This window comes from Monodelphis domestica, chromosome 1 (assembly GCF_027887165.1).
Source record: "Monodelphis domestica isolate mMonDom1 chromosome 1, mMonDom1.pri, whole genome shotgun sequence".
NCBI classification, from domain to species: domain Eukaryota; kingdom Metazoa; phylum Chordata; class Mammalia; order Didelphimorphia; family Didelphidae; genus Monodelphis; species Monodelphis domestica.
The window spans coordinates 637,833,751-637,851,597 of NC_077227.1; the positions used below are offsets into that span (position 1 = coordinate 637,833,751).

Sequence of the window (17,847 nt, forward strand, 5' to 3'; positions counted from 1 at the left end):
GTGGGAGGAATAACTTAACCCCAAACAATTCCGAAAAATTATCAGAAAAAAAGGGGAAGGAAACTCATCCAACTTTGGCCGGCCTGCGGGGAGACATATAGGGAAGCTCCAGTGCATGTTTAGCCCGCGAGGGCCGGGAGGGAGGAGGAGTGCTTCCCCACCCCCACCCCTGAGCGGCCTCGGCCTTCCCGCCCCGGTTGGCGGGGCCGGGGCCGCAGTGGATTGTGGGCTGGGGGCCGTCGCTGAGGCGGCAGTGGCAGCTGCGGCGGCGGCGTCAGCCCGGGGCCAGGCCGGGCCGGGGCGGGCTGTGCTGGGTGTCGTGGCGGCAGACTCGGCGGTGGGAGCTGCAGCTCCTCTGGCGGCCGGGGATGTGGGAGAGGCGGCGGCTGCGGCGGAGGCGGCGCTGCGGACCCGGGGGAAACTGCGGACTTACGGGACGCCCGGCGGAGACGTGAAGGAGCCGCCGCGGCCGCCTCTCACCCCGGAGCGGAGCCGGCTCCCGGGGCTGGCTTGCGCCTCTGCGTGCAGCCCGGGCCAGCGCCGGCGCGGGGGCCGGGCCGAGGCCCGAGCCCGGCTCCCCGGGCGCCCAAAGGCGCCGGCGGCGGCCCGAGCCCGGCGGCAGCGGCAGTGGCAGCGGCAGCGGCAGCGGCGACGTGTAGGTCTGGAGGCTCCCGGCCATGCGCTAGGCCTCGCCCGGGGGCGGTTGCCCAGGATCCGCAGGTATGGTACGAAGCCAGCCCCATAGTCCTCCCCCGACCTCCGCCCGCTCGGGACGGAGAAAGAGGAGAAAAGGTTGGGGGTTGGGCGGGAGAGCTGGGGTTAGCTTCCTTCCCTGTCTCCCACTCTGGGCTCTAACCCGGCCTATTTGGTCCACTCGACTGCCTTCTCGCCTTCCAGCCTCCGGTCTGGCGTGGTCATAGGCCTGGACTGTCCCTGTCCTTGCCCTAGCAGCTGAGCACGGGACCCGCTATCCACCGGGCCCTCTCCTCTCATCCCAGGACTTGGGGAAAGTTTTAGAGATGGTAGCATCCTGGTATCCCCATGGTCCTTAGCCCACCTTCGGATCGCCACCTGTCCCCAACTCCTTAATCTCGGTTCTCCCCCACTTTGAGTTAACTCCATTAATCTGCTTTGGAGAGGGAGGGGGCTTTCCCTCCTTTCTACTTAGAGACGCTTGGGGAATTCTCCCCAGATGTGTCCCTGTTTCTTCTCTGCAGAGCCGCAAAAACTGGAAATATCTCTTCTTCCCTCCTACCACTGATAGATAGAACTCCTTTTATGATGATTCCCTTGATGCCAAGTACAGGGATGGCATTTTTAGAGTATTGGCTGTACCAAAACAAAGTACTCAAATATATCTTTAAAAAAATACTTTCAGCCGGCTTTAAAAGCATGATTTTCTCTCTTAAAACAACGGAGTTAGGTATTTGTTGCTTTTTCAAATTAGTTGCCCAATTCCTGATTTGTAAAACTCAGAGCATTTTAAATGAGAAATGCTTACTAAGCTAATCGATTTCATGAAAAGTGCTTTCGTTTTTCCTTCCTTGTATATGCTTGGGAGTTAGATCGCGATCATTGTATCATTTATGATCGATTTATTCGTGCTGTAGATTATGGTGGATCAAGAGTAAGTTTTTAATGAATTGGGAGTTCTCAGTTGTAGAACAACTTTTGGATTAATAATGTTTTCTGAACTGTTGCAATGGGACTAATAGAAGGATGAGAGTTGTTCAGGTGCATGCCTCTGTACTGTGATCAGATTCAAAATAACTCTTTATGAAGGTCTCTTACTTGGAGGGTTTTATTGATCACCATTATTTGTGATAGGTACTGCTGAAAATGTTCATTCAGTACATATATATTTTTTATTAGTAATTGTGGCTTTAAAAAATTTATGCAACTTTACCATAATGGGCTACATTGGATCCATGCTTTAGTGATTTATATGTATGTGTATTTTATTTTTTGTACACATAGTATACCGGGCTATGAAAGTTCTGGATGAAGATTTCTCTCTTAAAAAGAAAAGAATTATTTTCATGATTCTTTTTATAGAACAAAAAAAAAAACCCTTCTGGTTGTTCTTTTACTATTAACTTCAAGGATTCTCCAAATTATTTTGAATAACTTTTCTTTTGAATATTACTGCTATGTAGGTCACAAACAAGAAGAGATTTTCCTTCAGTAGTGTTTTTTTACTGGTGACAAAATATTGGTTAAAAAGTATTAGAAGTTTAAACAGGTATTGGTTATGATTTATCTGTACATCTATATGTTGAAGTTTCTTTATGGGGGAGTTTAACAAAATGGGTTTGTACAAGGAATTAATGTCATCTTGAAACCAAAATGTTAGAAAATTTCTAGTGTTAAGACTGTAAGAAACACTATCTGAAATCTTGCTTGTGGAATTCTTTTTTAATTTTATTCTTTTGTCTTATCTATCAATGTTAAAATTGGTTTTAAGGTAGTTTGTATAATACAATGGATGAAGCTGGCACTGGAGTTTGGAAGACTCATTTTTGTATTTTGCTTCTGACATTTTTGTTGTAGTTTGGGCAAGTCATTAAACCTGTGTTAGCCTTAGTTGCTCCATCGATAATATGGGGACTATAATATACCTATCTCTAAAAGCTGTTGTGATGCTCAATAGAAATAATGCATGTAAAATATTTAGTACACTTTAAAATATTATAATAAACATGTTATTGATTTTTATTGTTACTAGCTTTAGAAATATGAACAAAGAAATTTTAAAAATTCTTTATCCTTTTTGAAGATGACTAACTTAAATACTGTTAGCTATCTTTTGTTTTATTTGGAAATAAGCAGAGATTTTTTAAAATCAGGAGTACCATTTTAAAATTAACAGCTATTATGTCTCCATATATTTCCATATGAAATTTGGAGGACTGGGAAAAATTAGAAAGCATTGCTCTAAGGCTGATTCAGTTATTGGCATTCACAGTTATAAGGATTCAAATCACCAGAATTTATTAAGCACTTATATACATAGTGCTGGTGATAACAACATTGAGCTTCCTTCCTCCAAGAAGACACTCAGTCCCAACTCTAGGCATTCTAACTGACTGGCCCCCATGTCTGGAATGCACTCCTTCCTCATCTCCCCCTCCTGGTTTCCTTGGCTTCCTTCTAGTCCCAGCTAAAATCCCTTCCTCTGGAAGCCTTTCTCCAACTCTTAATTCTAGTGTCTTCCTCCTATTGTTTGTTTCCAATTTATTCTGTATATAGCTTGTTTCTACATAGTTATTTGTATGTTGTCTCCTCCATTAGACCCTGAGATCCTTGAGAGCAGGGACTTCTTTTTATCCCTCTTTGCCCTGTTGCTCAATGCGGAGCCATAGTAGGTGCTTAATTGACTCAAAGGACCTTACATTTTCTTCTGAGAGTTGAGGGGGTGTTAAGGGAAAGAAATTTTATTTAACTTGAGATATTCCACAGATGATATGACAGGATCAGGATTGTGATTTAAGGAATAATAATAAAAATAGAGTAATAGTAATAATAATAGGCACTTATAGAATACCTACTATGTGCAAGGAAACTTACAGATATCTCATTTCATCTTCATAACAACTCTGGGAGGTAGATAGTTTTATTATTACCATTTTACAGTTGAAAAAAATTTAAGGTTAAGTGACTGGCCCAAGGTCACAAAACATGTGCCTGAGGCAGGATTTGAACTCAAGTGGTCCTGACTCCAGATCTAGTATCTATCCACTGAGCTATCAATTGCTTCTAGTTATAGTTTAGATCTTTTGATTATGTGGTTCAAGGACATTTAAAGCAGAGATGTGAAAATTCAAAAATTTAAATGGAATTGAAAAATACTTAAGAAAATAAATTAAAAATTTTTGCTAAGTTGTTTCGGTCATGTCTGACTCTTTGTGACCCCATTTGGGGTTTTCTTGGAGAAGATACTGGAGAAGTTTGCCATTTCCTACTTATTCATTTATTCATTTATTCATTCATTCATTTATTCTTTCATTTATTTGTTTGTTTATTTATTTTTTAAACCCTTACCTTCCATATTGGAGTCAATACTGTGTATTGGCTCCAAGGCAGAAGAGTAGTAAGGGCTAGGCAATGGGGGTCAAGTGACTTGCCCAGGGTCACACAGCTGGGAAGTGTCTGAGGCCAGATTTGAACCTAGGATCACCCGTCTCTAAGCCTGACTCTCAATCCACTGAGCTACCCAGCTGCCCCCTTCCTTCTTATTTAAAGATAAAAAAACTGAGGCGAAATAGTTCAAGTGGCTTGCTCAAAGTCACACAATTAGTTTGAAGCTGGATTTGAACTCAGGGAGATGGGTCTCACTGACTCCAAGCCCAGCACTCTATCCATTACACCACTTAGTTCTTAAAAACAAACAAACAAACCCCAAAACATAGATAATATTAATTTGTGGTTTTCTAAGCCAATTTGTTACCTACAGGGATCTCTTATCTACTTTGATTTGATTAGACTAGTTTAAAGCATAGTGGAAAAGTGAAAGTTTGGAAGTTAAGTTCACTTTGGCTGTGCTTTTGAGTTGCCTTTACCTTCATTCTAAACCTATGCATGACAGTTCTGCTGATACATCAGAAAATAAAGATTGTATGTGTGTGCATTTTTTAGGCTATTCATTTTTTGGTTATAGTTAAAATTAAAAGCACTTTACGAGTGAATATACCTTTCAGATTCCATTAGTAAGGTAGATAGATTTATTTTGCTCATACAGGACACCTCTACAGATAGAAACACAGATACAGATCAGAAACTCTCTCCCCTTTGTCTTTTCTCTGTACCTTCTGAGCAATAAAATGAAGGGGGGAAAGCAAGGAGAGAATGGCAGAATTTCAAATAGAGGCTGATAAAAGCCTCATCTGAAGCTTGACTTCTTTGGAAAGGGATTGCTGAAGGCTCCTAAAATACTGAAAGCCTGAAGCTCCATCAACTAACTCTCCCTCAGGTTAGTTTATCACTGATCTAAACTCCTAGAGCCATAGTGTTTATGACCCCTTTAAGAAGATTAATCTACAAGGCTGACTCATAGTGAGCAGACCATGTTATCTGCACATTGATGCCTCAGGAATGGCCCTCTTGGGGGAAGTGGCAGCAGAGAATAAAGTGAGAAATGTGGAATTCCACAAATAACCCTTGGATTTGGAGAAATAGATGTTTAGCCAGATTTGATGGCACACATGCTGTTGTAATCCTAGATGTTGCAAATGTTAAGGCTATCATGTGAGCAGATCAATATGTAAACTCCTAGGAGTAGGAGGCTCGAGCAGGTGCAAAGTAGACTCAGGTCAGTTCAGTGCTTTTGTGCCAATCTAGTGAGATTGGGATTCGAGGAAATGTTACACTTTACAGCCAGAGGAACATCTGGAGATCTTGTATTAAAAAGAATGTGAAAACGGGAGCTATAACTTACTATAAATATAAAATGTTATTAGTTTCAGAAATCTCTATTACTAGGGTTTACATTTTTTTTTAAACCCGTACCTTCCATATTGGAGTCAATACTGTGTATTGGCTCCAAGGCAGAATAGTGGTAAGGGCTAGGCAAGTGGGGGTCAAGTGACTTGCGCAGGGTCACACAGCTAGGAAGTGGCTGAGGCCAGATTTGAATCTAGCACCTCCCATCTCTAGGCCTGGTTCTCAATCCACTGAGCTACCCAGCTGCCCCCTAGGGTTTACATTTTTGAAATTGGTAATATTCTTAGAGATCTTAGGTTAGTAGTTCTCTTCTGTTAAAAGGAGTGGGATACAGAGAAGTTTAGGGACTTTGGCTAAGATTTCATACTAATGAGTGTGACCAATACAGTTTCTGATTCCTCACCCTGTACTCTTAGTACATTTTAGAATAACTAATTTTCCAGAGGTTATTTACCACAATTAATCCAGAACACAGTCCAGAACCAGGAAATAAAAAAAATCAGAACACTAACAAATTAATAGCCCTTGCAATTAGGCTCTCACTTATGAGTTTTAACATTTTAGAGCTTTTTAAACATTTAAAGCATTTTAAACAAGCTTATTTATCTGGTTTTCTAGCCTGAAATGGATTAGGGTTCAATTCAGTTTGACAAACTTGTACTAAATAAATACTGTCTCAAGGGTACTGCTCTAGGCTCTGGGAACACAAGAATGAAAAGAACCGTTCCTTCTTCAAGTGATTTACAATCTGTGGAGAGAATACAGTTCATAGATGTGTGAAACTTAACCCTGTAATAGAGACAAAGGAGAAGTTCAGACAGAGAGTGGTCAATGACTCAGGAGGGAGGAGGACCCTTTCTGCTGAGGGGTGTCAAGGAGACTTCCTGGAAGGAAGCAGAGATAAGGAAGCAAAGCATTCTGTGTACTTTTTACAAGAGAAAATGGGGAAAAGCAGGAAGTGAGAAGTAAGTAGCATAGACAGCATGGGCGTGAAAAGTGAGTTAGAATCCTCTTATCAAGGGACAAGAGCCAAGCTCAAAAATAGAAACAGAACTAGCCAAATACAGCTTTTTGGGAATGTTTGATATTGGGGTAAACTTCTAATATCCCACTAGTCCTTGTGGGCATCCTTGTATTGCCACACAATAAAATACTAATCAAAATGATTACTTTAAGTACTTTAAGGATATTAAATTTTGTCAGTGCAGATACTTCCGGGATACTACCTGGGTAACCTGCTTAACATACTTTTTACCTTCTTGTATCTCAGCTGCCTCATCTATTGGACTGGATAGTCTTTGAGGTATCTTCCAGCCCTAGATCTGTTGATCATTTGAGAAATTAGGGCCATTTTCATAGACATTGGAATAAGACTTTAATTCTGCCTTCAGTAAAAAAAAAAAAAAAGTTGATGTTTTTGAGTTTATATTTAAGAAAGCAAAGAAGTAGATATTTTATTTGATTAAGCAAACAATTATTAGACCTCTAGCATATGTGTCAATTATTTCTATTTAAAAGTGATAAATAGCTGTTGGTCTCAGTGATCTTAGAGATTTCTAGTAAAAATGGTTTTAGACGTTTTCATTTTTTGTACCACTTTTTTTTGTCATTATTATCTTTACATTTTTCTTGAATATTATACAGAAGGCAGTATTGATTTGAATATGTATGGCAAACTGTAAATGAGTTTATTTTGATACTAATTATCATTTTGTACATATTCTTATTTTTTTCCTTTATGAAATTTACTAAAAGGCAGTAATGGCCCAAACATGGAATAAGTTAACATAATATTAAGATTCCATAGTATTTCATTTAATAACTAGCATTTTTGTGGTACTTTTAAGGTTTGTAAAACAGTTTAGATATATTATCTCATTTGATTGTCTCAACAATTCTAGTATATCTATTCTGTAAATGAAGAAACTAAGGCTCAGGTTGACTTGACCAGGCTCACAAAGCAGGAATCTGAGGCAGAATTCTCAAGGAGGAGGGCGGAGTAAATCTCTTTGTAGCAAAATGATTCACCACAACATTCAGTATCTTTCATACATTCTTGATTCCTCATGTATACTTAAAAAACCCATTACCTTTCATCTTAGAATCAATACTATATATTGGTTCCAAGGCAGAAGAGCAGTAAGGGCTAGATAAATTGGGTTTAAGTGACTTGTCTAGTCACATGTAGCTAGGGAATATCTGAGGCCAGATTTGAACACAGGTCCTTCTGTCTCTAGGTCTAGCTTTCAATCCACTGAGCCATTTAATTGTCCCCCTCCCTCAAGCCATCATGAACCCATAATGTAATTCTCTACTACAACAAAGAAATTCTCCCACTTGTAAAAATGGAGATTTGAACCCCAGACTTCAATTCCTAGAAGTCCTTGGCCACTTCCTGAAATGCCTTGTAGCCTCACCTCAATTCCCACCTGGGCTGAGAACAGAAATTGTATTTAGGCTGACTGCCTACTTTGGGCTCTCACTCCCTGCTTCCGCTTCCAAGCACACATCTCTCAAGATGTAGTATAAGTGAAACTGAATGGGCCTTTCAACCCTCCTAGGCACGTGCTTTCTTATTTTCTTTATTTCTTAATCTTTAATAAACCTCATAAAAATATAATACTTTTAGCAGAGAAACTAATTCTAACTGCTACACACTTAAAAAAAATTTTTTTAAAGCAAAAGGGAAAAAAAAACCATCTCATTCCTTAAATCCCAACTGATCATTAGCAGTTGCTTTCTGAATAACTCTTGAGTACCATCCCAGATAGTTCCATAACTAAGACTAAGAAACTTGTTCAAATTGGTTGAACTCTCTGTTCACACCTTTTTTCTTTATCATACTTGTAAATAAAGGTTGATACAATTTTTAAAGTTGAAAAAATACTGTTTTCCCCCTTCATTAATGTGATATATTACTGACTCATGTCAAAGAACACAATCCAAAAGTAAACTACTCATAAAGAGAAAGACATAATCGAATTAAGGTACTGAAATATTCCTTCAAACATCTAGGATACAAGTGATTAATACTTAAGCAGGTCTGTTTTTTCATTGATGGAGTAGCTAGCTCTCTTATCTAGTATCAATAGTAAGTCCTTGATGCCTTCTCATCCTATAAGATGTCATTTCCAGGTCTTTCTATATAAATCTTCCAGAAAGGTGCTCAGAATCCTGGAGCTCTCACAGAGTTCTGTTAAATTAAAAAAATTTTTTTTTTTATTTTGTTAACTATTTCTCAGTTACATTTTAATCTGAGTTAAGACTGCACTAATGGCATTTGGCGACATCTTGTCTAGTTCAAGGAATACTTCCTTAAAACTATAATCCACTGTTATTTACTTCCTCTTTATAGGATGTTTACTTTTTTTTTTCAGTTACATGTAGAAACAATTTTTGACCATTGTTTTCTGATATTTTAGAATTCAGATTTTCTCTGTCCCAACCCCTCTCACCTCCCCCTTATAAGGGGAATGATGATTAAATCTTTGGCAGTCATTTTTAAACATTTAAAAGCAAACATCAAGCAAGCTACTGCAAAGAATGTTCTAATTTTAAAGGGGACTATCTAGAGATTAAACTAGACAGAATGGAAACTCAGTATTAAAAATTACTCAAGGCTAAAGGAAATATGGCAGAAAGTAAAGAACATGAAGCAACTAAATTAGAAGTGGAAACTGAAGCATTTGAAAGCACACCAATCCATATGTTTCCTTTAAGGTAGGTACCCATAGTGTTCCCAGAGCATGATATAGTGAATCTCATGCTACAAAAGGTTTACACAAGCTGATATAGACAGCTTTAAGAAAAATACCCCCAAATATGAAGAAGAACCAATGGGAGTTGTAAAGCAGTTCAAGTGCTTAGTTAAGCTTTACAGTCCTTCTTATTTGGACTGTGACATCTTTATGGTTGAATTATTGACAAAGAGGAAGAAGCAACAGATTATAGAGGACACTAATAGGAACCCCCGAATTGCCAATTGGCCAATTGAGGATCCTGGGTGGGAAGCTAACTTGTTTGGGAGAGACTCCCTCCACTTTCCTAGATAGAATTATTAACTATTCTGTAAAATGAATTGGGTTGGATATTTTAACAGAGGAAAATGTAAATTACATTCACAGTCAGTTTGTGAAAAATGGATTTCCTGAGATCCAAAATTATTTTCGGAGTAATTGTCCAAATTGGTTTGATATGGATCTTGGTGAAATTTGGAGAATTGCTAATTATGATTTCCAAGATGAGAAAGATAGTCAATCAGAAGAGAAAAACAATATAATTGATAACAACCAAAGAAATCAGAGAGCTTAAACAAAAACTGAAATCCATTGAAGTACAGGAAAAAACCATAGCTGCACTAAGCACTTATAGATAATCCAGAGATAAATACAACCCCAGACAATACATACAAACCCCAAAATGTAATTTTTGTGACAGACCTGGTCATTTCATGAGGGAGTGCAGATTTAGGGGACAATTTTTTGGAAAAAACTTCAGGGGAGACTGAGGCAATAGATTTAGTCACTTTAATGGATTCAGGCAAAATGGATATGGAAATTATGGATTTAATTTTCAACAGATTCAACAATAGGTTTAATAATGCATTCTAGTATGGGAGACCAAATTACCCAAATATTTTGATACTGGATGCTACCATAATTTACAACAAGCAAGTCCCAGACCTGAATTCCATGCAAGACCGTATCAAAGTAGGTGCTCGTCCAAAATATTCCTAGGAAGCTGGTGGGAATCCCCAAAAACTTGATATGCAAAAAGGTGCAACTTTATTATGAATGTGTGCCAAGGACTGTGCAGTTAGAGATCTAGTGTATGGAGAAAATAGACTGGGAAGTATGAGCAATGAAATAAGAACTATTGAAAATGACAAAGATTTCAAAAACATGGCAAATTAGTACAGGAGAAGTCAATGAAGAATTAGAGAATGAGAAACATGAAGAAGTGTTGAGTTTTTCTGATCCTAGTGTGTTAGCTCCTATATATACCTGTCTATTCTCCAGAAAATAGCACAGAACCCCATGTAACCCTAAAAATAGGAACCTAAGTTTACTATTATCTTGGACATAGGTGCTTCCAAATCTGTGTTGCAGAAATCCCATGAAGAGTGCAAATTAGTGGTTCAATGAAAGTTGTGGGTGTGACAGGAAAACTACAAGAAATAAAGAAATTAGAACCAAGAATGGTTTCACTTGCCTCTAATTGTAGAACACTCTTTCCTCTTAATGCCAAATTCTCCAATGAATCTAGTGGGTAGGGATCTTCTTTGTAAATTAAGAACAACCATAGAATGTACACCAACTGGAGATATTTTTTTGAAACTCCCACCAGGGTCCCTGAACCTTTCCCCTGAATTATTCCTGGATACAGTAGAGTCAGAAGGGGAAGGGAATAACATCTATCAGATACCAGAAGCTTATGGGCTACAGATTCTACAGATGTAGATTTATTAAAATCAGCAACCCCTATTAAAGTACTGACTAAAGGAGGTCCACCACCATGCATTCCACAGTACCTACTTAGTAAAGAGGCCATTGATGGGATCACCCTGATAATAAATTCATTATTGCATCTCTGAATATAGCACCCCAATTTTACCTGTTAAAAAGCCCAAGATTTAAGAGCTGTTAATGATCCTGTAGTAAAATCTTACCCAGTTGTATCAAGCCCTGCTACCATAATTTCATCTATCCCAAGTTGTGCAAAATATTTTACTGTGGTTGATTTATATTCTGCTTTTTTCTCAATACTGATACACAAAGATTCACAGAAGATATTTGCATTCACGTGGCAGGGAAATAAGTATTCATGGCCCTGTTTACCACAGGGATTCTGTGAAAGTCTTTCATTGTTTTCTCAAATGTTATTTTTAATTTTGTTAATTTTATTTTTTTATTATTTTTTAAAGACTCTTACCTTCCATCTTGGAATCAATACTGGGTATTAATTCCAAGGCAGAAGAGTGGTAAGGGTTAGGCATTGGGGGTCAAGTGACTTGCCCAGGGCCACACAGCTGGGAAGTGTTTGAGGCCAGATTTGAACCTCTAGGACCTCTCATCTCTAGGTCTGGCTCTCAATCCACTGAGATACCCAGCTGCCCCCTGTTTTCCCAAATCTTAAATAATGATTTGAAAAATATCCAGTTCAAGGACAGTAAGTTCATTTACTTTGTAGATGTTCCACTTATTTCTAGCATCACCATCTGCATAAGTGTGCCAGTGTGATAATAAATGTCTTCTGTATGAGCTCTACAAGGGAAGACACAAAATATCAAAAGCTAAACTTCAATGGTATCTTCCTCATGTAGAATATTTAGGGTTTGTGCTGTCTGAGGGGTCCAGAAACATTTCCCTAAAGAGAGTAGCAGACATACAAAAGCAACTCAGAGCCATCTCAGGAACCACAGGTTTTTGCAGACAATGGATACCTAATTATGGTGAACTTACAAAACCACTGACTGTTTTAAAGATAATGAGAAAGACCCACTGAAGCTAAAACCAGAGCATTTGTAAGCAGTTGCAAATTTAAAGGAAGCAATATTATCAGCTCCTGTTCTTGGTATTCCTAATTATTCAAAACCATTCTTGCTCTATGTCCATGAAAAGGAATAGCTTCAGGAGTTTTGATGCAGACCTTAGGACCAAACCAACATCCTATTGCATACTATTCTGATCAACTAGATCCCATAGCCTCAGGAATAGCTCCATGTGTAAGAGGGGTGGCAGAAACTGCATTGTTTGTTACCAGATCTGCAGATTTAATGTTAGGTTGCCCACTGACAGTTTATTGCTCATATGAAGTCAAGGCACTTCTGTGAAAGTTTGGAACACAGGCATTTTCAGATCAACTCCTGAGTAAATATGACATAGTGCTTTTGGAGAATGAAAATGTAACATTAAAGAGATGCAGCACCTTAAATCCAGTTACATTATTACCTGGTTTACCAACACAGGGGGAACTATTGCACAATTGTGAAACTGAAGTGCACATAATAGAAAGACCTCAAGAAAATCTGTCAGACACACCTCTTGGACAACCCTGACCTGATCTTATTCACAGATGGATCATTATATATGCAGAATGGAATAAGATTTACAGGTGCTATGGTAGTAAGTGAATTTGAGACCCTGTGATTTACTTCACTACCTAGGAACCTAAGTGCTCAGGGAGCAGAGTGAATTGCTCTAAAACATGCGTACGAGTTTGCAAAAAGACAAACATGCAAATATTTTCACTGATTCCAAGCATGGATTTGGAATTTGGAATTTGCCATGCTGTTGGTTCTCTCTGGCTTTAGAGAGGATTTCTGACATCTAGTGGGAAAAGAATTGCTCATGGAGAAATAATTCGAGAATTACTGTCATCTCTTCAACTACCAAAGGAGTTGGCAGTGATTCACTGAAAAGGGCATTCTTTAGGATAAGACTTAATTGCCAGAAGAAATCATAGAAATCATAGGGCAGATATGGCTGCACAGTATGCTGTGCAAAATGCTCCAGCTTGCATTATGAATCTCTTTGTTATAGATACCACAGATTTAGAAAAAGCATCCAATGACAAAGAGATTCAGAAGTGGAAGCAAAATTTTGGAGCTAGAAAGAAAATGGGATTTAGTGGCAGTGGGAAAACCAATTTTTCCAAAAGCATTTATCTGTCAAGATCAATATACACAAAAGATCTTTTTGGGACACAAGCATTAATTGACACTGTCAAAAGAACTTGGATAGCTCTGGGAATTAGTACTGTGGCAAATAAGATCTGGTCAGCCTGCTTGCTCTGTGTGTGCACAATTCAATGAAAGCATATTTAAGCAAAAAGATTTTGGTGGCCATCTTACTAGCTCACCATTTGAGCATTTACAAATAGATTACATCAACATGCCCAAATCAGGACAATTTAAATTTTGTCTATTGATTTCAATGAAAACAATCAGTGAAAATATACTTGTACAAATGCAGGTGTAAAACATACAATTACAGAATTTCAAAACACAAACTTTTGAAAAACTTTTGAAACAAAAAAGTTACAAAAAAAATTAACTTATGTTTTACAAAAAACTAAAGTCTATCCAAAATAATAACTATGCAAAACTTATGCAAACTGCATCTTACAAATCCTATTTGGACAATTCAAACAAAACTTTTTACTATGCTAAGAACTTATCCTATCGCTAATATAGAAAACCAAAACTAACTATATTCAAACTTAAAATCAAGTTGCTATATTAATAAAATCAAAACCTTGCAACAATTTAATTATATACACATATACAGATCTATACAATTTTTTCACCTATATATGTTATGTAGAAATTACATTCTAGACTATATACTTAGTATTTACACACTATTTACATTTTGCAGGAGGAAAATAAACTTCCCTTCTTAAGATAGTCTCAGAAAACCTTAAAGATTTTCTTTAGAAAGATTTGTATGTTCTCTTGATGTTATCTCCTAGGAACATATAGTCTTCCTGTGAGATAAGATCTTATTAATTTTTAATGTGTACAATCATTATCTTCTCAAAGTGATTTATCTGTATTCATTTATTTCCATGAATACTCATCATCTGGTTAAAATGTTGCAGAGTTTGTGAGAAATGTGTCCTATGTGTATGTTATTTTGTAGTGAATGCTTACCAAATCTTCAAAGTCACCTCTTCTGCTACTATCTTCTGTCTTCGTCCTATTACTATACTATGTAGTGTTTGTTTGCAACTAAAGTGAAAGTGTGTAATGTTAGAATGCTGCAAAAATCCAGTTCATGTCCATATTCAGCCCTTGTTCCTCTTCTCAGTGTTGATTTTTTTTTTTGCAATGTCTTTATTACTAGGGCAATTGTCCTTTCCTCTGTCATCTTCTGTTTCTTCTATGTTGTCTTCTCCTTTATCTGGATCTTGATCTGTCTCCATTTTATTCTTCTTGAATAATTTCTTCTTCTGATGTCTTTTTGACTGCATTCATACTTTATATCTGTGGACCATTTTGGACAGTAATATGCATCAATGCCTCATGGGTATTTTTGTGGGATGAATTCTAATATCTTTATTAGATGTCCAAAAAGATGGACATCTTTTTGTCTCTGTTTATTTTTAATATTGTTCAAAATGTGATTTCTCTGGGCCATCTTCATTAATATTGATTGAAAGAATGGAGGACATTTAACTTGGAGAAGAGAAGACTTGATAGGTCACAATAGTCCCATTTCAAATATTTGAAAGTCCATTAAGTACAAGAGTATTTAAACTTGCGTTGTTTTTCAGTGGATGGCAGAATTAGTAATGGGTGGGAAAATATTTTAAATTTCATTTCCAAAAAAAACCAATTAATTAATTAAGAATATTTTTTCGTGGTTATATAATTCATGTTCTTTCCCTTCCCTTTTCCCTCCCCTCCCATGTATCAAGACCTATTTCCTTATTAATATTTGCAATTGAGTGATCTTTAGAGTCCACATCCCTAATCATATCCCCATCGAGCCATGCGATCAAGCAAATGCTTTTCTTCTGTGTTTCTACTCCTACAGTTTTTTCTCTGAAGTCCCTCAGAATTGTCCTGGATCATTGTATTGCTGCTAGTAGAGAAGTCCATTACGCTTGATTGTGCCAGTGTAATGTTCTCCTTGTTCTGCTCCTTTCACGTTGCATCAATTCCTGGAGGTCTTTCCAGTTCACATGGAATTCCTCCAGTTCATTATTCCTTTTAGCACAATAGTATTCCATCACCATCAGATACACAACTTGTTCACCCATTCCCCAATCCAAGGACATCCACTCATTTTCCAATTTTTTGATGGGTGGAAATTACTGAGGGATTATAACAATGTAAAGAAAGAAAATTACAATTAGAGTTTTCTCAAAGTTTAAATTGTCTTCTTTTGGGAGGTGTGATAAGTTTGGCTCTCCCTCAGTAGAGGTGTTTAGATGGAGGTGGTGTGGCTATTTAATGGTTTGTTGTAGAGGGGATTCCTGTTCAAGTTTGAGTCAAATTACCTAGCTTTTGAGATCCATTCTTTCTCTGAAATTCCATGATACAAAGTCATTTAAAGGCTCTGTTACAGAATTAAGACTGATGAGATTTAGAAAACAAAACGTGACCTCTATTCTAAATTAACCCTACTAAAGAAAAGTATTGGAAAATACTTTATCTAATATTTATTTGTTTTTGGCATGCTATATTGCACAATTTGCTTGCAGCAGATTTTCTTTGCTTTGGTTAATATTAAAATTAGCTGTCTTGAGGAGCAGCTAGCAGCACAGTGGAGCAGTTCTGAAGGACCTAAGTTCAGATGTGGCCTCAGACACCAACTAGCTGTATAATCCTGGGCAAGTCACTTAATTTCATTTACGTAGACCGTACCACTCTTCAGTCTTAGAACCAATACTTAGAAAGGGTTTAAAAAAAAATTACTTGTCTTGGCTATTGGTTTTGAATTGGTGACATTGTGGCCATAGATACAATTCTTACTTTTTCTTTGGTGAAGATATTCATAGAAAACTCTTAATTTGATCTCTCATAGTGTTTTAAAGTATTATTTAGATTTTTGGGAAGTAATAAGAGCATGTGTATCAGTTTGGTAAGAGAGAACTAGTAATACAAAACATACATGTGCGGTGCAATAGGTTTGCAAAGTCATAGTTCCAGTAAACAGGATAAATTGTGTCTGATTTATTTTACAGTATTGGGTAGGCAAGTAGTAAAAACAAAAACAAACCTATATCAGAATCTAGTCTTGTGTAGTAGGCTTTAATAATCAAATATACTGCAGAAAATTTTCTGGTATTAAAATATTACAAATGTTAAAAGTAATATCAATGGTAGAAAAAATAAATAAAGCAAATTCTAATGCAATTTTCTATTAAAAGAAATTCTTTTCTAAACAGTAGTTTCTACTCAGATATACTTTATTTTTAATTACTGTATGTATTTGAGAAATGAGGACTTTATTAGGGAGACTCATAAAACATTTTTTCACTTATGATTACTTTGTATTACTCTCCATTCTGTTCCCCCCACTTAGCCATCCTTTGGCCAATATGGTCATGAGCCCCTTATCTAGTTGGTATTAACAGTATGGTTGGGATTCTGGCAGAAAGATTTATGGACAAAATATGATTAGACTGAATAAAATCTCCTGTCCCCATTCCTCATATCATATGCCAATAAAAACTTTTATTTTGACTTTATCCTTTCTTATCAATATTAAATGAAACAAAAAACAATTTTTTAAGGTGGTCATAAAAATTTAATGAAATATTTTTGAAATAAAAAATATGAACAGGGTAACTTATGTTAAAAGGTACCATAGATAATGAAGCATTAATAATATTAAACACACACACACACACACACACACACACACACACACACACACACACACATATATATATATATATATATATATATATATATATATATATACCATCTGTTTTGGCATCTGCATTTATAAAGGAAAAGCCAGATGAAAATAGATAAGAAAACAATAATAGTAGAGAACTTTAAATATTCTCTTCTCAGAACTAGATAATTAAAAACTAGAAGGTAACTGAAAAATAAATAAGAAAGAACTCAAGGTGATGAATAGAATCTCAAGTATGATAGACATCTAGAGAATTGACAGGAATAGGAAGGAGTATGCCTTTTTCTCAGTGGTACATGATACCTTTACAAAAATTGACCAAACATTTGGGCACAAAAAAATTACAGTTGATCTTTTTTGAGACCATAATGCAATAAAAAATTTATATAATAAGGGAAAATGGAAAAATAAAGAAAAATTAATTAGAGACTAAATAACTTAATCTTAATGAATAAGTTAAAGAAGAAGTCATAGAAACAACAGATAATTTCATTAAGGAGAATGACAGTAATGAAACAAAATCTGGGATACAACAAAAGCAATAATTAGAGGAAAATGCATATTTCCAAATGTTTATATTAATAAAATAGAGAAAGAATACATCAGTAATTTGGTAATACAATTAAAAAAATAGAAAAAGAACAAATTAAACTCCCCCAATTAAACAACTAGTTAGAAATCCTCGAATTAAAGATAAGATTAATAAAATGGAATATAAGAAAATCATTGAATTAATTAAAAAATCTATGAGTTGATTTTAGAGAAAAAAACAAAAACATTGGTTAATATAATTTTTAGAAAGAGAAAGGAAAACCAAATCATTTGCATTAAATTTGAATAGGGTATATATACCACTAATGAAGATAAAATAAAAGCAATTATTAGAAGTTATTTTAACAATGGGGAGAATCTGGGTGGCTCAGTGGATTGACAGCCAGACATAAAGATGGGAGGTCCTGGGTTCAAATCTGGACTCAGATACTTCCTAGCTGTGTGACCCCGGGAAAGTCACTTAACTGTCATTGCTAGCCCTTAA

The 17,847-nt window shown here is 36.7% G+C and overlaps 1 protein-coding gene across 1 annotated transcript in view; it reads left to right on the forward strand.

Moving 5' to 3' along the window:
• The first annotated feature begins 581 nt into the window (after positions 1 to 581).
• Positions 582 to 17,847, forward strand: part of VPS54 (VPS54 subunit of GARP complex) — a 96,786-nt gene continuing 79,520 nt past the window's right edge. The window contains exon 1 of the mRNA XM_007476752.3: positions 582 to 720. The gene's annotated coding sequence lies outside the window, so the exon portion shown is untranslated. The remainder of the gene's footprint in view (positions 721 to 17,847) is intronic.